Here is a 27,253-nt window from a genome sequence, read left to right as displayed (position 1 = left end):
GCAATGCAAAGTACAAATCTGCATGAAACAAGATGCCAAGACAAAATTTTAAATACTAATGTCGAGTTTTCTTTGGATGCCGAGTAAAACTCAAAGTGGATGCCAAGTTCCTAACAGCAAACAATTTGATGACTGATGCCGAGTTGAGTAACTCCTATAGAAGCCGAGTAAAGTGGAAATGTAATGCAAGTCGAGTAAGGTTAAAAATCCTTTAGAAGTCAAGTTTGTAGTTGACCATTTAATGCGATGGAAAATAGGTATATTAGCGTGATTTCAATCATTTTTTTTCTCATCATGATCAAGAAACAAAGAAGATAAAGAGTGCAGAGTGACTTCATAGCAGAGAATCCAACATTCAAAGAAGATTGCAACCTTCTACAACATGTTTTCATCGATCTTGATGTATTTTCATTTGTGTCGAGCTATGCAATTTCATATTTCTATGTAAAAGAAACCCTAGTTTGCATAAATGGCTTTGAGTTCCAAGAAAACCCAAGAAAAAGAATCGTTTGAAGTCTAGCTAGTGTCTAATGAGGTTAGGCAGCCTGATTTTTTCCCTATTCCTAAAGTTTCATACAAGAACGACCTAGTCAGAGCCCTTTCTTGCATACCCCCAAATGTTGGTTATGGTCCAGGATGTAAGAAGATGCTACAATTGCAAGATAGGAGCCCTAGGAGACATGGAAATTAGAGAAGCCTTTGAAAAGCTATGTGTTGATGGAGTATTAAAAGATGAATACAAAATTTTTGAAAGGAAGGGTTTGACACAGTTTTTGAGTTTTCCCACCATGTTCAAGACAGAGTGGATTAGACTTGTATTGAGCAAAATTCGTGATGGCAGTCTATGGTTAGAGGATGTCCCTGTCAAGATTACAAAAAGAATAATTCATAGGGTAACTGGGTATCCTACCCTAGATCGGTTCAAGAGCTTGAGAAGTGAATCCAAGGAGGTCATTGAAAAAAACATAGGAGCTCAATGGAACAAAAGAGGAATGACGATTCACACCATTCAGGATCCTCTAGTTGAGTTTGTTGTTAGAGTCACTGCCCAAAAATTCTATCAATCCAGTAGGCTCAACAGTGTGCCATGTATTGCAGTAGATGTAGGTTAAAAATTGGTGAAAAAGGATCATACTTATGGTCTTGCAGAACTACAACTACAATAGATAAATTAAAACATAACAACTATAAGAAGGTCAAAGGGTGCCCAATGCAAATTTGGAGCAATTTTAGTTTGTATATTCTTTTATGTTTGGAATGAATTTCCTTCTTTTGGAAAAGTTACATGGAGGAATGATAGAACTATCATTTCCCAAATTAATGAGTATATAGAACAAATGGGAGACAATTTTGATACCCTGATGACAAGCTATTTTGAGGATTTCAAGAAATCCATGAAGCAAAGGGTGAGAATACCAATTTCCTTGGTGGAAAAACATATTAGTGATATATGCTTCTTAGTTGATATTGACTTCACCTATATTCAAGCTACAATTCCAAGGGTGAGATGGATAACGCCATTTGGATATGAAATTAACGTTGATGAAGCATATGTAGCAATAACTGCATTGTTGGCAGAAGAGACCGACAAGAATGAACCACATTTTGGCACTTATGATAAGATCAAAAATAAATATGGAATTAAAAACTGCCTCCACATTGAAAAAGAAAGATAAATTGATGAAGAAAATTAAGAAGCAATTTGGTGAAGGGTTAGAGGCTAAAGTTGAAGACGATTATGATGACAATGATGATGAAGAGGATGAACAAGAGCAAGGCCCAATGGAATTAACTCAAGGCCTAGGTGAAGATAAGAAGGAAGGTGTTGAGGAAGAAGAAGCCAAGGAAGCACCAACCCAAGCTAAGCCAAAGAAAAGAAAGGCAACTGAACGTCCAGCTCAACCCAAACCAAAGAAAGCTACCATGCCATCACCCCAAAAGCTAACAACCAGAGCTACAACAAGGGCCTCCACTCAAAAAGCTAAAGAGAAAGAAACAAAGAAGAAACTAATCAAGGAGACATAGGAAGAGCCTAGGAAAAGAAGAAGATATGTAGCTCAACCTGATACTAATGAAGAAGATCAATCTGAAAAGGTAAGACATTTTTTAGTTGATGCATTATGTAAAAAGATTGAAAATGGTTAGTTAAGCAATATAAATAAAGCTGATTTCAATAAGTTCACTAAAGAAGAACAAAATAGAATAGAAGAATTAGTTTATGGAATGATGGCACAGTTGAAGTATACTCCTCTTGAACTAGGTGGACAATTTCCAGATGAACTGTCTAAAATTGTAGAAGACAGATGCCATTTTTGTTTAAGAATGGAGAAGGAGATGCAAGAATCAATCCTAGCAAGCATACTACCTAATTTGACTAAGGAACAAATAGAGAAAGCAGTTAAAAGACATAGTACTAGGTTTACACCTAAGTATAAGGTATTCTTCATTCTTCAAAACAAAATGGAAGAAATAGTACAAAGAACAAAAAAAATCATGGAAGAACTTGTACAAAAAGATTGAAGATTTTCTTGACAAAGAATACAAGGAAGAAGCTACTGCTCCACCAGAAGAAAGGAGAAAAAGAAAAGAAGAAAAGACAGAAGTGGAGCAAGCTAGAGAAGATAAGAAACAAGAAGAAGAAAAAAAGGAAGAAGAAAAGAAACAAGAAGAAGAGAAGAAGGAAGAAGAAAAGAAAGAAATAGAGGAGGATACACAAAAGCAAGATGAAACGGCAATAGTTGAGAAAGAGCAACAACAAGACCTGAGTGTGCAAGACACATAATTGCTACCTCCTAGCCCTCCTCATGTACCCATCACACCTGCAGAAACTATAACTATACAGGATGTTCCTGACACTTTGACTCAAAACATCAATCCATTAACTCAAAGGATCTCAAAAGAATCCTTGACCAATCCACACAACAAGAAAGATTATGTATAGATCCAATATTGGCCAGTATGGATGAATTGCAAAAACTAGTAGAAAACACAGTTAGAGATAAGGTGAATTTGCAAGAACCACCCTCCAACATCTCTATAGCTACTAGTGGTCAACTTCAAATATCAACAGTTGTTTCAACAGGCATAGTTGACATGACAGTATAGAAGCCAAGTGCAGTAGGAGAAAAAGAAATAGGACAAACATGACAAACTATTACATCTGATCGTACAGCTCAAACACAAGGTGCACTTCCTAAAATTACAATAATTGATCAAGGTAGACATCAAGAGGAGAAAATAGAGGAAACCCCAAAAGAGAAAGAGGCAATACAAAACATTGATAAACTTGCCTACCTCGGGTACTCCTTCACATTAGCAACTGCAAATATCTACACCGGGATCAAGTTCTACCAAAGTTACAAGGGTACTTCACTATGGAGACCCTAAATTGGATGAGGAGATAGTCATACCAAGTTATGACTTAAAAACAATAAACATTGATCAAATCAATCAGGTATAGGAATCCTTCCACAGAAGAAAGAGGCAAGAAATACTCAGGAAGGAGTATATAAAAAAGAAAACAATGCATGAGATTAAAGACATCTTTATGGATGCCTTCAGTATTCAGTCACCAGATGAGTCAAAGCACATAATGGAACAATTGATAGATATTGTTGACCAGGTGACAAATGCAGACCAAGAAACCAATGCAAAACTTATGGAATGGTCTGAAAGAAAATTTCTAGGAAAAGTTAATGAGAAAATATCTAGTGAAATTGCACTTTCACAAGTTGAATTGGAAAAGGTCATAGATAAAGTGAAAAAAGTACTTGAGAATATATTCTCATTGTATAAAAAGTTGTGTGACTTTTCTTACATCACACAAGAAACCAGCCAAAAGATAGTGAGCTTGGAGAGAAATTTGAATATTTCTAGCATGCAGCTACCTAAGGATCTAGCTCAAAGTGAGAAGCATTTTTCTCAAATGCTCCACACTTAGAAAGAAATAGTTGTATTAATAGCAGAAGAGGCCACCATCAAGGAAAAACTGATACAGCTCCAATCCTCCATAACTCTTCATTTAGAAGTACTCCATAAAAAACAAGTCTATGCAAAAACTATTCTCAAGAAAGATCCAAATCTTTCTACTTCAGATGGACTTCTTCACTTTGTAGCAAAGACTGCTATCCAGCATAAATCATTGGAAATTTCTTTAAGCAATTGGTATGCAGCTCTCAGGATGATCATGGAGGTAAATAGCACATTTTTGGCAAAATATGGTTTTAACCCTTAGTGCCCTTTGACATATGTGTCAAAAAGGGGGAGATATTATATGATGAATGGGAGAGATAAGAGAAATGGGGAGATTGTTTGGAGGAGACAAGATAAAAGGGAGAGCATTGGCACAATCAACTCAGGGGGAGTTACAATAATTTTGAGGTATATATTGTAAGTTACCCAAATTTTGATTAAGGCCTTAAAACCTCTGTATATACCAAGCAAATTAGTAAATGTACTCATAAGGTCAGTTAAATGTTTTTTTCACTCATGTCAAAGGGGGAGATTGTTAGTATCAGAATGGTTTTTGACACTTGAGTGCCAACACACTTAATCATTTTCTATATTGGCACTGAGCACACTACATATGCCGAGTCAGGAAACACAACAGGTCTCGAGTCATCTTCAAGTGTTGAGCAGCCTTCAGGTGCCAAGCAGCCTTCAAGTGCTGAGTAAAGATCTAGTGCTGAATGACCTTAGGTGTCGAGCATGATACAAGTGTCGAGTCATAGACAATGCTGAGCAATACAAAAATGCAACAAGTGTCAAGTAAGCTAGTTTTATCTAAGTGCCGAGCATCAGAGATCAGTAAGTGTCGAGCAACACAAAATGCACATATGAGTTTGTAACTTTACAAATTTAGATGTAAATCATTTTCATGGCCGACATTTGATGAATCTTGAAGGATGAAATGATAAGATTGAATCTTTTGCATCTCCTATGCAATCTACATGCAGCCAATAAGAAAAATGGAGAAGGCATGGAACCAATGAGAAAAGTATAAGGAATGAGCAGGAAACAAAGATTCAATATGGATCCTAGATCCATACCTAACCCTAAGTCTTCAACTATCTTTATAAGGAAGACAAAATCTCAAAAATATATACATATATAGAAGAAGTGAATGGACAAGGGTGAAAAAAAAAAGGGGAAACTATTTCAGAGTGAAGAGTATCAGATTGCAGAGGATCAAGATTAGAGAAAGCAGATCAAGTGCATGTATTCAGCAATCAAGGATTGTAATCTATCAGGTTTATTATACCTAATACTCTCTAGCAATTGTATTAGAAAGGAAACCCTATGGTGATAGGTTAGCTTAACAGCTATTTTGTAGATCCTTTAAATAGGTGATTAAATCCTTTAACAAGGTAACACTTCATGTAAAGTGTTTGAAATCATTTAATAAAGTCACTATTGATATAGTGTAAAGCCTTTAACAGGGCAAACCATCAGAAGTGGATAAATATTATTGCTGCAGTAATTTTTTGTGGGTATCATCCCCACCCCAGTGTTACCTTCTTATTTTTCGAGGGTTTCTTGGTTACCAAATCTGAAGTGTTATGTGGCGATGCATATGTGCTTCTCATAATTATTTGATATGTTTATATGCATGCTACTTTCAGTTAAGAAAAAGTTTTAAAGGTCAAAGTACAGTACTTTTGATTCACCCCTCCCCCTCTCAAAAGCATTGTTCCTATTTGAATATTCCAACAGTTTCATGGTTGATTTTTCCTTTGGAAGTCATTATTACAGTTAGGAGGATTGAAGTTATTCCCTTTGTTATTGTTTCCTACATTGTTGTCATTATTTTCCCATTGAAGTTCCTGTTATAATTCTTGCCAAAATTGTTGTTGTAGGGACCAATGTTGTTTCTTTGGAAATTGTTATTCTATCCTTCTGACAATCTAAGACATGTCAAACTCATTGTTCATTTGTGACATAGTCTTCTTTATTTGACCAAATTTTGAAATAAAGTTATTTCTTTTTTACATGGGAACTATTGCCTTATGTTCAAAGAAAGCTATTTTATGAGGATTGTACCCTAGATATGTTATCGTGGGGTTTTGTGGAGCGGGTGTCTTCTATAATGGAATTGGATACATAGGTATGAACCAGCTAGGCACTATGGGTGCTCCAATTAGATATGTTGGTATTGTAGTGACAACTTGCCCTAGAAGCATCATTCCTCCTTCATTAGGATTGGCTTGTTTCGTAAATGTGATCGCTTTTGTAAAGACTTTTTCTAATGTATCAATATTGCCAAGAGGAAGTCTTCTTAGAAAGATCACAGTAAGATCATCCGTAGCATTCAGATAAATCTAAATAGAATCTTCAACTAGTATAGTATATGACATCTCACACTTGCAGTATCCCATGTGAAAGTGATGGTTGAAGCACGAAACTATCTCAGCTAGATCCCTTTTAATTGATATAAATTGTTGATGTGTCATAGTTGGGTTGATGAAAGTTTCTAATTGTTCTAAGAACAAGTTTTCAAAAGTATCCCAATCATGGCAAATTGAAATACCAATTAAAATAAATCTCCCCCTAAGAATAGGGTAATAAATGAAGAACCACATCCTCATTGGAAATCTACTTTTGGTTGTAAATTTCTTTGAATACTTTGACATGGTTTTTGATAGTTCATGTTTCTCCATAAATGGACCTTGGGAAAAAAAATTAGGAATCTTAGGGAGATCATGAAGTGCACCTCTCAATTTGATGGGTGAGTCCATAGTGTTTGTAAAAAGGTCCATTGGAGGATTTGGTGGACCTAAAAGTGGTTGGAATGGTGGTGGAACTATTAGAATATGTGAGGCTCTGCTTGGTGGTTGAAGTGGTGGTGGAGTAAAATAAGATGATGACATGTTGAATCAAAGTGGTTGGATTTGGGGTATTCCTTTGTCACTGCGTGGGTTACAAAAGTGGTTAAGCTTAAGAAACTCGTGTGCACTTGGTGACGATCTCAATGCTCAATGAAATGGGGATTTTGGATCAAAATCCTCCAATTTGCATCAATTCTAGAAAAAGTACAACTCTGTAGAAGCACACTTTATCATAAATTAGGTGCGCCATAGTGTTTTGCATACCTATGCACCTACATAGTTATGGATTATTGGAGTTGAAGAAAGCCAACTCTGAAGATGCCTAGGATCACCTGCATGTAAAAGACCTATCAAAGGGAAGCTGAGAAGGGGAGAGAAAGGACCTAGGAAAAAACCCTTAAATGGACATGAGAGACCACAAATATGCAAACACAAGAAAATATGTATTTACAATATGCAAGAATGTGATACAATGTCATTTACAATGGGAGAGATTCAATATAAAGAGCTCAAGGAAACTCTTAGAAGGAACTAGAAGATTCTAGGAGATAAGTGTGACAACTAAGCATACATCCACATGAGGTGGAAAGTCCTTGAACAACGTGAGAGGACAAGTATGACTTAGGAGAGAACAAACTCCTGTATTGTCAACAACTTATGAAAAACTCCTAGACTACAACTAATAAATAAAAATGCATTTACCTAAGTAAGCTTAAGTAAATAGAATAAATAATTAGTAAATTAATTATTTACTCTAACACCCCCTCTTAGGTGCAACTTAGGGAAATGCCTTAAGCTCACAAAACTAAGAAATGTAGAATGGAATGGGTCCTAACAACGAGGCCATGTTAGGTACCCATGTACAATACAATCTTTGTAAGCATAGAAAAGGAGAAAACCCAATGGGAAAAAACCCCTCTCCAAAAAGAGATAATAGAAAATCTAGTGAAGGACTAAAGAAGCCTCCGACTAGAGAAGAATGTCCCTGCAAATAGGAACAAGAAAAATGATCATGAAGGAGCATCATCACTGAAGCATGTAGAAGCCAAAAATCTGTCACTAGAAAGAGAGCTATTGATCTGACGAACCACCAATGAATAAAATGGCATGAACTGAGTGCGTCTATATGGTAGATGATCCATCTCACTGAAAAGCATAGGTAGCCAGCCACTACAATCACTTTGTGTATAGGATCAACCACTAAATACATAACTCATACTAACAAACCATTGAACCACAGAAGCATTAGAACAATAGAAGAACCCCCCTTAATGAAGATGGGGTGAGATGATAGGAAACTGAAAAGGTGGAGCAAAGAGCTCTTGCAGACAAACCAAGAACGAGGAGAAAGATGAAGAGGTACAAAACACCCATAAAGATATGGTCAATTTGACACTGCATGGGCTAATGTCATGGAAGGGACACTCACTTGAAAAAGGAAAGGGCACAAAAATGGCAAAACCTATCCCCCATGGTGCTTTATGAAAAATAGTGCAAGTACATCTACCTCAAAACAACATTCATGACCCCTAGAATGCAAGAGTGGCACTTTATCTCAGTGTGATACATAAAAGTGCTTCAAAAATGATAGCTAAAATGATGAAAAAGAAAAAAATGAGTTGCAACGAAAACATAGTATAGCCCAAAACAAAGAATCCGATAGCAAGAAAATGACCCTTAGACCTGAAACACCCAAGATATTCACCAAGAAGAAAAAATGTTAAAAACATGATAGAAAGAATATCGGGTAGAATCTGAAGGAAATAAAAGCATTTCTAAAAATTAGACAAAACTGCCTTTTTAAAAATATAAGGTTTTCAAAAAATGGCAAAGGGACGCAAAAGAAAAGCTTGCCAGAGTCAAAAAGAGACTTTGGACTTTGATTGCAAAAAAAAAGTGTAAAACTACATCAAAACCTAAAAATACCTACAACAATGTCTCCATCTCAGAACCAGCTTTCTAGCACTTCTTTTGAATTGGAAAAATACCTCCTATGCAAAAGTTATGGCCAAAAAACCATAATTAGGTCCAAAATGACCCCTGGAGAGTGCAAGAGGAAGGATGATGTAGTGCTGATGTCATGCTAGCATCATCATTTTCCTAGCTCAAAATTGATGGCCAAATGATCATCGATGCAAAAAAGATAGCCATGTGGAGTCCACGTGGCAGATGGCTGACGTGGTAGTGGCCACATGGTAAAGTGCTGCATGGTAGCCCTACCACATGTCATTCTATAACTACATTGACTATTGTCCATGTGGCAGAGGACTGTGACTAGCTAGGAGTGGTGTGTAGGCTACAGAAGGTGTGGTAGTGGTGGAAGCTAAGAAGTTCACTAGTGGAGGGCATAGTCAGAGTGGAGGAAGTGGGGGGCTGTGGCACCAAGCTGCGACGGTGCTTCAACTATGCAGCTGGCTTTGGTGGCCGATGGGCTGAGCGCCCGTGGCATGGTAGTGGCCCCATGATGGCGCAGTGATGGTGAACTTTAAATTTTTTATTAATTTTTTTTCCTCCAAAAATCATCCATACGATCCGTATGGATGCCCTAGCCCTAAAAATTTTTGCTTCTTGGAGCCCTATAGCCAAAATTGGAAAATTTTATAAGAATCCTAGCTTTAAATGGCCTTCTGAATCCAATGGTGGTGTCTGTTGGGGCTCAATGTGCTCTAAAATTTTTTAGAACCCCTGAATTGAAGAAAAATTGCACAAACAAACTAGGGTTTGTGACTTCAAATCATAGTTGCAAATTCTTGCAACGAAGCTGCAATAGGAGGGCTCTGATACCATGTTGGAGTTGAAGAAAGAAAACACCAAAGACACCTAGGATCACCTACATGCAAAATACCTATCAAAGGGAATCTGAGAAGGGGAGAGCAAGGAGCTAGGGGAAAACCCTTAAACAGAGATGAGAGACCACAAATATGCAAACACAAGAAAATATGTATTTACAATATGCAAGAATGTGATACAATGTGATTTACAATGGGAGAGCTCGAATATAAAGAGCTCAAGGAATATCCTAGAAGGAACTAGAAGATTCTAGGAGATAAGTGTGACAACTAAGCATATGTCCACATGAGGTGAAAACTCCTTGAACAATGTGAAAGGATAAGTATTACTTAGGAGAGAACAAACTCCCATATTGTCAACAACTTATGACAAACTCCTAGACTACAACTAATAAATAAAAATGCATTTACCTAAGTAAGCTTAAGTAAATAGAATAAATAACTAGTAAATTAATTATTTACTCTAACATGGACCTATGGATCTGCACACCTATGTACCTAAATTTTTCAAAACTTAGAATTTTTTTGAACTTCTAAAAAATGTAGACATTTTGAAATTTTGGCAAATTTCTTCTTTTCTAGGAACCAAAAGTGTGGCCCTTCTTCTAGTGCCTCTTCTATTGAGTTGTCATTATGTAGGATGCTAAACGATAGAATTCTTGAGGAATTCCTCCCTTGAAAAGATAATCTTTTGAGTTAGCTCCATGGTTCTATAGTTGTCTTGTGACATAATAAAATCCATTCAATTGAGGATAAATTTAATTGTTCATGAGGACGCCTTTGCTAGTTCATTTTGATCTCAGATGAAATGAAGAATCTGTACACTACTTCAAAATAACACAAAAAAGAACTATAGTTTTGTATTTTTCCATTTTTAAATGAATCCAATCTAACATATTACAATGGGGTATTTATAAGAAATCATCTCCTCAATTTGTATTGAGATTGAGAGATATTCTTCATACAATAAAATGCTTTTAATCAAGTAAATAAATTAATTATATACAAACTAACAATGAAATTGGTGCTTAGTAGGACTCCATCCATATTTTATTCATTAATTGGATGCATAAACCTTTACATGTAAAAAATAAATAAATTATGAGGGAACAAAGAATAGTAAAGCCTTCAGTCGAAGTAGAAGTGTCTAAAAGTGCCAAAATTGGAAGCTATTCCTTTATTGGGCTTTTGTCAGAGTTAAACTATCATCAGAATGTGTTTCTGATGCATGAAAAGTTCTATTTTTTGAACTGACAGTTAACTATTGGTGCACCTCTAGAGAAATGGAGATGCAAACCTGTATGCCTCCATACCTACGGATATATGCACCTATGCACCTTGATAGGGTCCAAAATCTCAAAATTTTACTTAGTGTCAAAATTGAAATTCTGGCTTCTGGGTTTTGTTCCCCTTCATCCCAAAGCTATGTTTGGATGTTTTCCCTTGAATTTCTCTATAATATCAGTAATTTTAGCTACATATAATAAATTTAAAGCCTGATATTTTTCCTTGACCTTCTATCTATAATTGTCTACCTTAATTTGGATGTTAGGAAAATCCCCAAGTTTGGTATCCAATTCTAACAAGGCTTCTTCTATTTTGAACGCTTGATAAATATCCTCATCATCAGAAGCTTCCTCAAAAATATTCTTAAAATTTTCCACTACTACCTCAAAAGGTAAAAAAATTTCTTGTTCCTCATCTTCAAAAATATCCAAGCATGGATCACTATAGTGTCTCTTTTCTTCCAAAATTTGCTCTTGGGCTTGGTCCTTGAGCTGATGAATCTTCACATGTAATGTTTCTATTAAATTATTGATATCTACTATTTTCTTTATCTAATCATCAATCATATCTAACTCTTCTCCTATATATACATCAATCAAAATTTGGTACCTTTGCCCCTTTATGGCTTGTAAAATTTGAAATTCCTTACTCTAGGCCCTTACTTCATCTATAATGTTGAAGTCCTACTTCAAAATCACTACCATTTTATTCACATTCTCCTATGTAGTGTGCAGTAACTTCAAATTTCCCTATATAATCAAAATACTTTTCTCCTCAAAACTTTCCCGCCACTACTGACAGGATTTAAAAAATGGGTCTAGCTATACACTTCCCACTTCTTTGAGTATAGTATTCAAACTCTCCTCCAGGTACTCAAGATCTAGAGGAGCAACTAATTTGGCTAAATATCCATTTAGGATCATGATTTTCCTTCAAAGTGTTTGGATTTTGACCTCTTCCTTCTCCATGCTCTTGAAGACTTCTTTGATTCCCATGGTCACCATTTATCAAGTTGTATCCCATGTGAGTCTTCCCAACATAACCTCATTCAATTGATAATCATGGGGACTACTTTCCACATCTACATCTTTGGGAGGGATAGCCACTTGTGCAAACAATTCCTAGTCCCATGTATTGGTGAGAAACACCAATGGTCATGCCTCATGTGATGGGGACCTAGGTTTATTCAAAATGTCTACAATATCAAAAATGCCTTCCTCTAAAGCATGTAATTAAGATTTGGTACTCCTCATTATTTCTTTTCAAAGCCATCTTGGGTTGTGCTTAGCTAAAGACCTACCTCTTAAAGATGAAGGGGTGTATTCTACTAACTCCTTCTGCTTATCAATCCTCCTCAAATCTATTCCTATTGTGAGGGCTCTCCTTCTATCATCTCAGTCTCAGTGGACCTTGCAGCTTGCACCTTAGTGTCTGAGGAAGGTGATTGAGAATATTCCACCATTTTTCCCTCCTTTGACACTTCATCAGTCACCATTTTTTCTAGTTCCTCTCCTTGTGATGGTTCCTTCTAAACCTATTCTTCTTCTAAACTTTGAGGCAAAGGAGTACTATAGCCATTATCTACCACCATGACTTGTGATGGAGATGAGGGAGTAAGATCAAGACCCTATGAATCTAGTGGCATCTGTTCACCTATAGGGGTACCCATGATCTTGTCCCCAACTAGCTCTATTCCCATGGGCATAAAATCAAAATCTAAAATTTTGAAAATATCATTGCCATCTTCACTCTGCTAATCCACCCACTCTTGTACTTCATCTTCTGAAGAAGAGACTTCTAAGGGTTCTATTTGGGTGGATGGCAAGGTACCCATGACACTCTTTCTCCTTTCTTTCTCTATGGCTCTAGCTAGCCTAGTTCTTCTCTGCAAAGGCACCATTTTCTCTTCCTCCTCTTCTTCTTCTTCCTCCTCATCTCCCTTTTGAATGATTTTAGGGAAAAATGGCAAAGGCACCATTCTTTTAGTGATCCTTTGCCTCTTTTTCATTCAAGTCTTAATCCTCTTTTGTTTCTTAGAGGTAGAAGGGTATGTTGGTTCTTCTTGTGAAGGAGGAATGGAAACCTATAGACTCTCTCCTTCTTCTGATTGGCTGGGCACAAAGGGAGGCAATTGAGGGTCATCCTAGACATGAGCAGCTTGAGTATCCTCAGACCCTTCTACATTCTCTTTCCATTTCTAGGGAGGAACCTATGCTATAGCTTGTCCTGTCTTGACTATTTGAAGATAGCTCCTTTTAATTTTATTCTTTTCTTTCCTCTCTGGAGGGTGGTAGTATCCAATTGAGCAATCAAGTTTCTATACTGTCTCTTTCCTAATAGAAGCCTAGGCCACAAAGGTAGGAATTGCTACTTTATTCCCTCTATCTTTTTCTGGGTAGGCATATGCACGAAAGATCAAGGTGTCTAGTATTGGATCTAGTTGAAAAGGTTTCTTGATCCAATCCTTCATCATTCTGACTATGTGCCTTTCGCGATGATTAATATCATCACCCTCCTCCCTCTCAACCTCAACATTCATGATGGGTCTTTCTCCTATTTTGTCCAAGTTGAATAGGGGGTCCAATACCACCTTCGAATCTCATTGCCTTATCTCCTTTGGAAAGTTCAATTTGAGAGCCATTTCTACTAAGTACAACATCATCCTACAATAGTCTCTTATGCGAACATCATAGTCATTTGTCATGTTCATCCAATAGTCTTTGATGGCATCTTCATGATGGAATTCCTTGCCAGCCAAAATCTCCACTCTCTTATTATTATCAAAGTAGGGACTAGGGGAATTGTATTCTTTGAGGGGATAATTCTCCCATTCCCATTCAAAGGAAAAAATATCTTGTTTATGTTTCACTTGATATGGTCCTATGACCGAGGGCCATGCCTAGCAAGGTCTCCATTGTCTCTTCACCCTCTCATATGCAAATTCAATCTGCCTAGAAATCTCCAATAACATTAGATTGTCACTAGGATATTTGGGGAGGTTATTAGGGTTGACAGATGCACCAACCACCCATAGATATGTGAATTTCTTAAATTGGATGAATTATGCCCTAAGAGCTCTTATCTATGCTTTTGCCTCATCAAATAACCTCTTTGCATAATCTCCATGTATGAATCAGATGACAACAAAAATGAATGCATCATTCATGATTTTGTACTCCTTGCTCTGTGCTGAGAGTTTCTTCCGCGCTAGTTGAGGGTAGACAATGTATGGCTAGGCATTAGGATCATGTATATTGGCTCTCTTCTACAAACTAGGGTAGTTTTTAACCCTTGTTGCAAGTAAATATTTCATGCAAGAAGTCATATATAACTTCTTCTTATCTTTGACTATCCTCAATTGCTCATGAAAGTTTTCACTTAGTGTGGCGGCTTAGTCTATTGGCATCCTCAATGTCCTGATTGTCTCAATAATGTTGACGATGAAAGCACTAAGGTCGCCAACTACAGGTAGACCCATGACTCTACTCAAAAGATTGTTCGAATATCCAATATCCTCCTTCATGTATCCCTGAGTCATTTTTGCCTTTCCTGTTATCCTACCCTAAGGAGGCTTCTCAATGATTTAAGATGATTAGATAATTTATGTTGCCTCCTTGTAGTGTTCCCTATACCACTTCTCTGATGCTTCATAGGAGTGTCTTATAAACTGATCTGCCTTTGGGAGATGGAAGACCCTTTCAATGTTTTCAGGTCATAGGTCTAGTACAACTTCTCTAGTTATTCTTTTAACCACTCTCTCTTTAGGAACAAAATGTTGTGCCAGTGTCATAATCAATTTTGCTAATTTCACTAATACTGGATGCGAAGCTACACTTACCAACCCAGAATGGATCAATGAGGTTACTAGGGTAGATCTTTCCATGGGTTTGTTATAGATTCTAAGGAATTCCACCAAATCTATGTGTCCAAATTTAGTGTCATTGATTTCTATATGATCGTCTTGAAACCTAGACTTTGACAACATGCTTTGAAATTTGAACACAACGGGCTTTGGTGCCATTTTCTCTCTAGATGTGGATGTCATTTAACTTGCATGATTCAAAATAAAAAATTATTAGTTCAAAATAAAAAAATTTAAAACATCAAAAAATATATTTAAATTCTCCTTTATTTTAATACAAAAATAAATACAAAAGAAGTGCACTCATTTTTTTTAATTTTTAAGTTTATGGGGTCTTACGAGGCAGAAGTGTCTATGCACATGAAGTGGGTGCACATGCATGAAGTGCATGTGGCAAGTGCCATGGTCCCAACATGGTGCACACACATGCACGTTGGAGTGGGTGCACATGTAGGCATGTGGTGCAATGCGGTGCCAAATTTAGGATATTTGTAGTGTGGAGCCATGGGAGTAATTTTTTGGCACACCTACACAAGTGCAAAAGTACACAAAGAGAGAGGGAGAAGTTAGAGGGTGCGTCACTTGAAATCAAAAAATTATGAAATGATGTATAATGGGGGGTCAGGGTTTATATAACCCTAGCCACCAATGGGTTGCAAGTGGTGTGTGGGTGTTTTTTTTTTTTTTTTTTTTTTTTCTTTTTGGTCTTTTTAGTTTTTTGACTCTTTAAAAATTTTCCCGTTCAATTTGGAGACTCACAAAAAGTGGGGTGCTCCCATTCCTAGTAAGAAATAGGGCATGTGTTTTGGGATAACAATAGCTATACACTTAGATTGTGTTTGTCCAAAAGTGATTTGTGGACCTCAATCATGATTTTCAGTGTTGTATCTCAATTATCACAAGCTACCTCCAATGATTTTATTTAGATGGATAGCTAGATAGAAAGGAGAAATAAACCTTCATGACTAGAAAGATGCAGATCTTTCTTCATGAGTGTTTTACAAAAGACTAGTTCCTTTTGCAATATCTCCATATGTGGAGTTTTAATAGACTAGATGCTTATCAATTTAGCCTTGATGTTTTCTACATCTATGTGGAACTTTGATAACTAACTTTGGGAGTTGAGGAGATTCCTAAAATGTTTCTCACTCTGAGCTGGAGAATTTGGCAAAGTAATACTAAATGACTATATATGACTCTCCAAACTCAGTGTGTGTCTCCTCATTTCTTATTTCAAGAGTGTGTATTACACAATTTGGTGTAAAAAGAAAAAAACATTCTCTAGTACCTTCTTCACACTATCAATTTTGGTTGCTAACTCAACCTATGATAGTGCAATAACACTTTATATCTTTTCATCGACCTTACATTGGAACTTTCTCTCAAACCATTCAAGTAATTTTACATTTGAATCTAGGTCTATATCATTTAGCTTCTTCACTAATCTAGTTAACTATTCTATTATGAACTTTTTTTCTTCTAGTGCTGGCAAGCTCAATGCATCAAGAAAAATATCTTTGATATCTATCAAGGCTTTCTTTTCTCTATGCTCCTATCTAAATAGTTCTTCATTCTTCTTCTTTAAAAGAGATTCCTGGAGTATACTCATTTTTTCTATAGTGATAGTTGCAAAATAGAATTTGGGAAACTCAATCACTTCATCCATGTTCACATTAACAAATGATGTGACTTCATCTACTTTAGATGTGCTTGGACCAGGCCTTGATGATTATAGGGGTATAGCTTCTATACTCAACCTATAAGAGCTTGACTAGGAGGAGTGTCAATTTATGACAAAGTTACCAATGTTTGTATTGCTAATTGCTCCTCATGTTTGGTAGTCATACTTATCTATTCATTTTTATCCTTTTCCTTCTCTACATTCATAGATGCACCTTTATCTTATGTTTTAGGTGCAAGAGTATCTACCTAACCTATTTTAAGTTGTAATCCTTCAGTATTTTCTATTTCATCTTTCTTCTCTCCAACTATGTCACCCTTGTCATGTTGAATTTTCATTATAGTAATTGAGACAGGGGCACTTTGCTCCAATTTACTAATGGTAGAAGTAGCTAGCTTCATCCTTTAATATATCACAAGGGGTAATGTACGTTGTATCATTGAAAATTGAGGAGGGGCTATAGGTGTAATTTGTTTCTATACTTCCTCCCCTATAGATACTTTTTTTGCCTTCTCAATTTCATCAACACTTACTAGTACAAGATTCTCACAAAGTTTTTCCTTGGTAGTGGATTCAACCAATATCTTCTTCAAGTCATCCTATATGAGGGGATTGATGTTCTAATTCATAGTATTAGAAAAATCCTTAATCTTTACATTACCACATTCTATATTCTCCTCATGTTAAGGACTAGCACTTGGCACAAGTGTTTCTTGTACACTATGTTATGTCTATTGCTCATCCTCAGTTGGTTCCTATGTTTCTTTACATGTAACTATCTTAGTCTCAACTATCATTACCTTAGTTACCTATTATTTTTCTTCTTTTTCGTCACCTACCACAATAGGTGCTTACATTATTACCATCGGTGTTGTCAAATTATATAGTGATTTCCAAATTAGAGTGGTATTTTATACAACATCCTCAACCTTGTTATGTAATATGTATGTTGTGTATTGTGGTGAAAACTTTACAAGATTCTTTTTCAATTCCTTGGCTATTTTTTCTCTATCCAATTTAGGAATCACTCTAGCAAGTATAGTCTCTGTAGTTTTTCTTTCTATGTTTAGACTATATTGCCACTTTTTCTCAACTCTATTAGATAATTCCTTTGGTAGAGAGTTGGAAATCTCAACTGGAGTTTTCTTAAATGTTGCCATCATGACATAAATTGACCCCTCTACTTGGTTCACTTCAACTTTCCTGAGTGTATCAAATTTAATATGTGAGAGACTACATAAATTGACATTTTTCCTTATATTCTCACATATATTTTCTAATTCTAAAGAATAATGGTGACTTACCACTTAAAATTTTCTATTGTAATTAGATGCAATCTTCTCTTCATTAGATTCATCTATAGCTATGTATTTTCTCCTTGACATCTTCTCAATCTTCTCTTCATTGTTAGATAGTATAGCATTCTTCACTTTTGGCTTGTCTTCTTCTTCAACCTTCTTTGTAGTAGCCCTTGTACTCGCTCTTATAGAGGCAATTATAGGCATAGATTTTGCAACCTTCCTTGGTTTTCTAGTAGCTGGTGTCTTAGTTTCCTCTTCTTTTCCTTGGGTGATTCATTGGCTTCTTCTCCCTAAGCATCTTCTTCAATTCTCACTTCTTTTGCATGGTCTTATCCTTGACCTTGACTCAAGGCCAGTGGTGCTTGAGAAAGTATAACTACTACTCTTTCTTCTTATTCTTCTTCTTCTTCTTCTTCTTCTTATTCTTCTCCACAAAATTTATGCTTTAGCTTCTTAATAATTTTGGTCTTCTTCCTAATGATTGGGGTAGTCTTCAAATTAATAGTTATCTTTGATTTTTCCATGTCTTAGTTTCCAAAGGAATTAGCCTTAGTATCTAGATCTTCTACAAGAACTATTGTTATTGTTGTAGAGGCTTCATCGACATTGATTTCATAGCCTAATGGCTTTAGTTACCTTACCCTTAAAATAATAGCTTGACCATAAGTATAATCATTTTTAACTAGACATAAAACATCATTAAATTTTTTTTGAACTATTGAAACTAGTACCATCAGTCTCTTCTTCATTGATTATTTCAAGTCCTCAAAATAGATAGTCATAACTGACTCAAAATTTTTCCCAAGATGCTCAATAAACTCTCCTATCTGCACTAAAATATATTTTTTTGTTTTCCAGGACACTTTGCTAAATGTGGGGAATGTATTCTATACATAAAATAACACACTTATGGGAAATGAGGCTAATTTACATTGTGCACTTTTGATCTTCCTTATAGATCCTAAATTTTTTGACAATTTTTGCATCTAAAACTTGGCAAGGTCATAGGTATGATGCTCCTTGACTATCTTATAGACCATGTCAACAACAATACATGGTACACTATTGAGCCTGATAGATTGATAGAATTTTTATTATATTATCCTCATTGCAAATGAAATTATAGGATCTAAGATAGTATCAATTATTATCCCTCATTTGTTTCCATACTACTCTTGTATTCTTCTTAATGACCTCTTTAGATTTACTTATCATTGTTTTAGGTCAGTCAAGTGTTGGATACCTTGTTACTCTATTTACAATTTTGTTGGTGATCTTCACAGGTCTATTATCAAAACATATAGAATTATCATAAATCCTACTCAAAACTATCTTAATCCATTTAATCTTGAAAACATTTGGAAAATCTAGGGCACAGATAAACCCTTTCCTCTCTAAAATTTTGAATTCATCCTTCAATTCTTTGTTCATACATAATTTTCCATAGGTTTCCCTAATCTCCATGTCTCCTATTCTACCCACCTTGCATGTGTAATAATATCTTACATCTTGAATCATCAAAACTTGAGGTGATATCATCGACGACACACCAAGTGGATCTTGCTTGTAAGCAATATCAGATATATCTCGAAATTTTTCTTGTCTAATAAGATTATGTATCAATTGCACATTGAAAAATTCTTTACCCTCTTTAACTTTAGTAGTTGAAGAACTAGATGCCATAATGTAAACTGTGTTTTGCAAATATTCAAACAGTGTAGCTTGACACATGAAAAATACCATTGTGAATCTATTGTGATGGTATTGAGTGACTATTGAATTTAGATTTCAAATTTTGGTATGATCTCTTTCAATTTTACTTTCATTCTCCATCCTCTCCTTCAAATTAAAATGATGTAAAATGAGTAGAAATTGATCATATAGACCTCAAAACCTCACAATTAATGCTTAGTGCTTACACAAATGTAAGCTTGGCTTCAATAAAGATTTCAACTCACTTGGTTTCCATGAAGATTCCTTTCCACTCAACAACCACTATGATCTTGATCAACACTAACAACTTTGATAACTTGGCATCAAATATCATTTCACTCAACAACCATAGTGAAACTTTTCATCCTTGGTAGTAACATGAACACTAACAAAACTTAAAGATTTATTCTTGACTCTTAGCAACACTTTGCATCTTTATTCATGCATATGTAACCTTTTCAGAAATAAATCCTATCATTCCCACATACCTCTTAATTTCTCCATTTAAGGAGATGTGATCACCTACCCCATTGGGTGAAGTGATCCCATCTACACTTGATGTTCTACAATCATCATTTCTCTTCAATCTCTTGTTAATTTCATCTCTTACATTCTCAACATCTTCCTTTTCTTTTCCTTTGTTGAACTCACTGCTCGATCCCTTTGACATTCTTAGATAATTCATGCTACTGTAACTAGTCTTCAAAAAGCTAAAACATGAGGTTTGGCTCAACCATCTATTGTAGTCACTTTAGAAAGGTATTCTTACACAATTATTAGCAACATGTCCATAATCTTGACAATAGTTACGACTATACCTTGTATTATAATCCCAATTATAAGAGTGACCATTGTGTTTTTCCTTTGTCTCCTTGTTTTATGACCATTTAGACTTGGATATACACTCATATGCTCTATGTTTATACTTTTTATAGCTATAGTAGTATCTTTCAAATCTCTGTGTGCTTGTGGTCTTGGTTCCGCATTCATGGGCTTAATGTCCTTGTTTATTGCATTTTTTCCAATGACCCATGAACCTCTACTTAGGATTCTAATTTGCAATCTTGATCCTGCAAATATTAACATTATGACCTATCTTAACATAGTTATGACAAGTAGGTTTGGATTTTTTTGCCTTTGCTACTTCTTTCTTCACCATTTTTGGATGATTCTCCTTCTTTAGAAGTAGCGTAACCCAATCAAAAAGTGTCACTATTGGATCTAGGGGATCTCATCAATTGTTTAAAGCATTTCATGGCTTTACTAGGTTAGTTGAAACTATCAAAAAACTACTTTTCCCTTTTTAGACAATATTTTAGTTATTCATTCTGCAACTTCAATGTTGGAATCTAAATATCCTTTGCATTCAGTTCATGATTTGCAATAATTATTTGACCCAAAGTTTCCAATTGCATGTTAGAAATCCTAGTTACCTCTGATGTTTTGTATTCCACTCTATTAGTCAGAATCATTTTTTCATGTTCAACCATGATTTTGTCCTCTTTAGCTTTCTTTTTCTAATCGATCACCTCACGCACTAATATTGATTGGACTTCTTATTCTCTTTTGAGATTTTTGACCTCTTTAGTTAGGGTTCCATTCTATTCCATCATATCTACAACTGTTACATTAAATTTGTTTATGTTTCCATCAACAAAAAATTTAGTAGTGTCAATCTATTGGTATTGTGCATCTTTCTTTCAATAGAAATTTCCGTCCTTCTCTTCAATGCTATCTTCAAATGATTTCTTGCTTCATTAACTTGATGTAAGGAAAGTTGTATATCAATCTTCTAGTTTTCTATATTATTTTCAAATCTGTAGACTTCCATCTCCCAAATTTGTCCTCAAAGCTGCAAAGCTCTACTTTTGAGAGAACTCAGCTCTGATACCAATTGTTGGAAATACAATAGGGAAGTAATCTTTGAGAGGGTGGGAGTGATTTTGGGGCAGGCTTGCATCAGAACTTAAAAATTTCAACCTCTTAAACTATTCACCACACATCCATCTCACAATCTATGCATATTAACTAAAATTCAAAATTAAGCATATCCATCCATAGCATGAAAGTAAAATATTTGACACATGTTTAACACAAGATATTTGGTTACCCAAAAAACATCCAAGAAAAAGGCAAAAATGGGGTAGGGATGACACCCATAAATCTTCACGATTGTTTTAATAAAATGTATCCAATGAAGGTTACAATGTTTGATCATGAAACATGCTCTACCCTATGAAATGGCTGCAATGTTAAATGCTTACAAGATTGTTAGATCTTACCTTGTTAAAGGATTTAAACACCTTTCTAAAAGTATGTCTAGTAAAAGGACTTTAACCTACAATAAATTTGGCACCTTGTTAAAGAATTTACAATGGACTATCTAGACTACTGTGTTAAGATATTTAATTGATTCACCTATTCGAATGTCTTTGCAATGATCCTTCAACATACACTCTATTGCTTGAGGTTAGATAACCTCTAACCTGATTTATACTTGATCCTATCTAATCAAATGTATCTCTATTGTCCCCTAATTCCTTTCCTCTATTCCACTTTAACTCATTCTACAATGTAACTCAATTTATTTTTTGTGTATGTAAACTCTCTTCATTTCCCCTTTTTTCATTCTTTGAAATTTTAGGTTTTGTCTTCCATAGAAAGAACTAGGTGACTTAGGGTTCAATATGAATCAACACTAGTGATTCACCCATATTGCCACTTAAACCTTCCCCTTTCCTAATAAGATACATTTAATACATAGGAATTCACATTCAAGATTATTCCTTATCAAGCAAGATAGTTAAAAAATCCTTAAGTCAGCCCAAAAATAGTTTACCTACAAGTTTGTTGCATTACAAACATCTATGTCAAAACTATGTAACTTGACACTTGAAGTCCCTAATCCTCAACATGAACTACAAATTCAATGTTGTAACATAGCCTTTGAATGACTCAACATCCATTGATCACTCGACATCTAAATATTTCAGCACATACCATCTACTTGACACTTGAGTGACTTGGAATTTACTAGTTACTTGAATCACACTAAGTATTTTTCACTTAGAATATACTATCTGACAAATTATGCATGGCATGCATTACTTGGTTGGCATGAACTAAGTAAATAACTTAATTATATTGTCACTCATATGTCAAAACCAATTTAAGATTAACAATTTTGATTTCTTCTATAAGAAAACACTTTGAAAAGATCTTGAAAAAATTTTGAGACCAAATTTAGCCTAGGTTTGGCTACTAGGTAGAAAAATCTTTAAAATTCACCAAAAATTCTGTGTGGCTTCCTTTGATAGTGTTTTTAGAAAATTCATAGCTCTATAGGTGAATTTGGAGATAATTTGACAAGGACCAGACTTTGTATAGAATCAAACTAAACTATGATGGTTTTTGGAGAAAATACAATAACTTGGTTTTTTTGTATTAGGCTTTAGGGGGGCGTGTTCCTAGGGTAGTTCCCTAGTTCATGATATCTATGCCAAAGATAGTAAATGTGTATCTTGTAGTTATATGGGTATATGAATAATATATGCACTACACTTAGCACCACCCTATATCTAAGGTGTTAATCCTTCCTTTTGAAATATATTCATGGATCACAACCTATAATTCTATTGTAATTATTTGAGAGAATGCCTACATATATACCCTTCATATAAAATTATCCAACCAAGAGGATAGTGTGATTATTCAACTAAATAATTATTTGAGGGGGTTTGTGTTGGACATGCACAATTTCAAGAATAACATTTGGCTTTTACAATTCCTCTTGAGGTACCTACATCAACATCACAACTTTTATGCCCACTACTTTTAATACATTGAAAGAAATTGCATCATTGCTTGAAGTTAATCCATCTTAAATCATTACAATATTTATTGAAGACTATGTCACATTACCTAAAGGGATAAAAAAATCTTCACTAGAAGTGGACTCATGAAATATTGGTTTACAATCTCAAGCATGCTACAAAATGGTGGATACTGGCCTACCATGAATGACTTAACTACCAAAATTTAGTGCCTAATCATTTTCACTTCTCAATCATATAAAGAGGCCTATGAAAAAATTTCTTACCTTTGGAGATCTATACTTGAGAATCAATATGGTAATGCTAGTTTGTCAAATAAAAGCTATAAAAACTATGAATGCAAGAAAAACACGTGCTAACTTCATAGTAGTAGAGTTTTCAAAGAAAATCTATGGGGGAGGTGCATTTCAAGGTGTGGATAAGTTGATTGAAAAATTGTCTTGTGGTTGAAGTGATGTTATAGAATGCTAGACAAATGGAATTATTGGAGTATGAAAGACATCAAGTAATAAAAAATCAAAAACATATGGGATTGATGCCTCTAGTAAATCTTGAGCTGATGTTTCTATGGCTCCTTACATTGAATACTTCATTATGCTTACTATGTTATTCTTCTTGGTACACTTGACGCATCTTGCATATGCTCTCTAGGCATAAACAAGGTAGGAATTTTTTGTGAGTTATATGTCAATCAAATGATCACACACAATGAATTTTTAGACCTTAAGCTCCAATTTTTTAACTAAGCATTCTATATAGGAAAATTCCTAATTTTCAGTTCCATCTACACACTATGGCATACATCATTTAACCTTGGCTACAATTGAAATTATCCTATAGATAATGCCAACCCTAGCTACTTTAGAAATCTAACACCAAGTTATCTTTGGTGATCACATGATTGGTATGTTTCTTTTATTGTAGCCATATTTTAAAGAATAATAGATAATTTTTAGTTTAAAACATAAAATGAATATCTTATTTTGTGTCTCTAAATACAAAGGAAAATTATGGGTGCATAAGCATGGGTATTACAATTTTTTGTGAAAAATATCTAACCATGAATTTGGGAATTATTGAAAATTGAGGTAAAATAAATATTATACTTGAGATACTAATATCCTATTACTTTAATAATCATTTTAATTTTTGAAAAATATAATGCGTGAGATTAAAATATCACATCATTCAATGAGAGAAGGGATCAATCTAATCATGAACCCACAAATTTCATGATAACTTTGTTGGTAATATAAGAGTGTAAGTGAGAGGGGAGGGGAAAATCAATTAGAAAAAATACCATTCCATGTCCCTAGATGTCAATTTAAACTTTCCACTAATCATTCAATATTGTCAACTCAATTAACACTAAGATATTACTATCACTTGGTTAACAAAGCAATCTTATGATTATTAATTTGTTATAACCTTTAGTAACTTAGTTGCAAAAATTTGAACCATAAAACAAATAACATGAACACATATGACAATAAAATTTAATGTGGAAACCAAATTTGGTAAAACCACCATGCAACTAGTTATAATAATTTTCCATCTTTTGAAGTGATCCCTATTAGAAATGATTGAAAAGATCATTGAATGAAGACTAATTGAACTAGTAAAAGAATGCTTTAAATCATTATTTTGTCATTGATGTTAAACTTGCTACTTGCAAGAATGAAAATTTCTTAAGTGATCCAAATACTATCAATTTGTTGATCAGCAAGGAGGAGTTAATCAAAAAGATGTAACTAGAGCACCTAGAGAAAGGTTGAAGTTATGATGCTGTAATGAAGTATAAGGATCAACTAAGACATTGATGAAGTAATGTATTGATAGAAGACTCTAAGGCATAGAGGATGAACACACTTAGTTACACTCAAGATGCAAGGTTTAACTAAGTCATTTGCAAAGCCTAACTAAGAACATATGTGAGTGCTGAGCGGGCTAGTTAGAGCTAATAAAATTCTCAGTTAAAGCCTAGCAAGTTCAATTTCAGTGTGTTCCAAGCAATCCTTTAGGTGTCAAGTAAAATCTCTAGATGTTGAGTGAGATAGGATTACTCGTGCTGAGTAACTCAGGAAATCCTTTGGAAGCCGAGCATTAGATAAAGATAGTGGATGTCGAGAAACTCTTCAAGTGCTAAGCAAAGTAGAAATACTATAGGTCACAAGCACCAGTAAAATAGCAATAGATGTCGAGCAACCAAGTCAGTGTCGAGCATTAGTAAACCAATAATGTCAAGTTGTTGCATTATTGAAAAGTCAAAAGATTTGCCAGCTCAATGACAACAAGTTTGTTTTATTGAATTTTGTGAATTAGTTGGATGGTAAGGATGATGAGTAGACATCACAAAGTTTCATGCAAATTAGCTGTGAACAAATACTAATGGATTTATCATGAAGTTTCTAGAAAAAACAATTTGGGGGGAAAACATCATCATTTTCTTAAATCAATTTAAATTATTGAGTAGGAAATGAAGTATAGAACTTCTTTATAAGGAGTTATAGGTCAAAGATCAAAGTGTGGAGAGAGTATTTGGTCATGTGTGGTGGTTGTGTGAAGAAGCCAAGAGAAGGTTAGTGTGAAGTGTTAAGAAGAGGACATGGTGATGAGAAAGAATAGAGTATGAGGACTCTAATTTGATCAATTGACCATAGAGTGCATTGGCAAATTGAGTGAAAGAACTCAAGGAGACAGATCTTAAATGGTGGACAAGCTATCAACATTGCAAAGAAGGAAAGCCAAAGAAATATAAAGAACTAAAGAGTGATATGAAATCTACAAGGTTAAAGTTGCAATCTATATCAAGTCAAAACATTTCTAATACTTTCTTATCATTGTGTTAGACATTGAAATCCTACATTGCTAGCTTAGCTTAACAGCTAGTTGGAGAAACCTCAGGCGAAGGATAGAAGATCCCTAAGAGAAGGACAAGAAATCCTCAGGAGAAGGATAGGAGATCCATAGAGAGGGACGAAAGATTCTTTTGAGAAGGTGATTGGAAATCCAATGGATTTGGGTGGGCATAACAACTTTATGTAAATAATTTAACAGGGTGACATTCCAAGTTGAATGTTCTTAAGTCCTCTAAGAAGGCACACTCCTAACAGGGTGTAGAAATCCTTTAATAGGGTCACATTTAATAGTGTGTTGTAGCCTTTAATAGGGCAGGGCTTTAATAGGGCATCACTTCAGAAGGGTGAGAAAAGAAGGTAGCATGTTACTACTGGTTTTCCTAAATTGGGTTTCCACATAAATTTTTGTGTTATGTGTTGATTCTTGTGTTTCATTACTGCATTTTTATTTACAGTAGCTTGCTAAGATAAAGTATTAAAACTTGGATGAATAGTAGAATGTATGGGCCTACTATAGTTTTGTTGAAAAGTTGAATTGGACATTATTGGACCTTGAATAACTCATTCACCCTTGCTAGTTATTCTAAAGAATTCTAACAATTGGTATCAGAGTAGACTATTGATTTGTTTCAAGGTACTAGCAGCAAGATGATCAAGATGTCCAAGAGAGAAGTTCCCAAGCTGAACAAAGACAACTTTATTGCATGGCAAAGTCTAATGAAGTTGCACCTAGGATCAATAGGTGACTATTCATAGAACTCAATCATAGTTGATCATGTAGACCCTATAGGAGCCCTCACTATAGAAGACATGAACAAGAAGAAAGAGCACAATCAAGCAATGTTAGAGATTGCTTTAGCACTAAGTTATGCCAAGTATGATGATGTTAAGGAATGTAGTACTTCACATTAGATGTGGGAAACACTATCAAACATTTATGGAGGAGATGATAATGCCAAGAGAGCCAAAAGAGAGAGCCTGAGAGAAAATTTTGATGACATGAAGATGGAAGAAGGAGAGAATGTTGCTCAATATGGTGCAATAATGAAAAAAGTGGTAAGTGTCATAAGAAGCCTATGAGGACAGTTACCAAAAGAGACAGTAT

The 27,253-nt window shown here is 35.0% G+C and overlaps 1 pseudogene; it reads left to right on the top strand.

The window, feature by feature from the left end:
- Positions 1–23,941, top strand: part of LOC149559690 (PI-PLC X domain-containing protein At5g67130-like) — a 110,670-nt pseudogene extending 86,729 nt beyond the window's left edge.
- Positions 23,942–27,253: the final 3,312 nt, after the last annotated feature.

Source organism: Cupressus sempervirens, chromosome 4 (assembly GCF_028749045.1).
Source record: "Cupressus sempervirens isolate cs-2001-9-10 chromosome 4, ASM2874904v1, whole genome shotgun sequence".
Taxonomy (NCBI): domain Eukaryota; kingdom Viridiplantae; phylum Streptophyta; class Pinopsida; order Cupressales; family Cupressaceae; genus Cupressus; species Cupressus sempervirens.
Note: the sequence above shows the minus strand (reverse complement) of the source record. Positions and strands in the feature narration are given on the sequence as shown.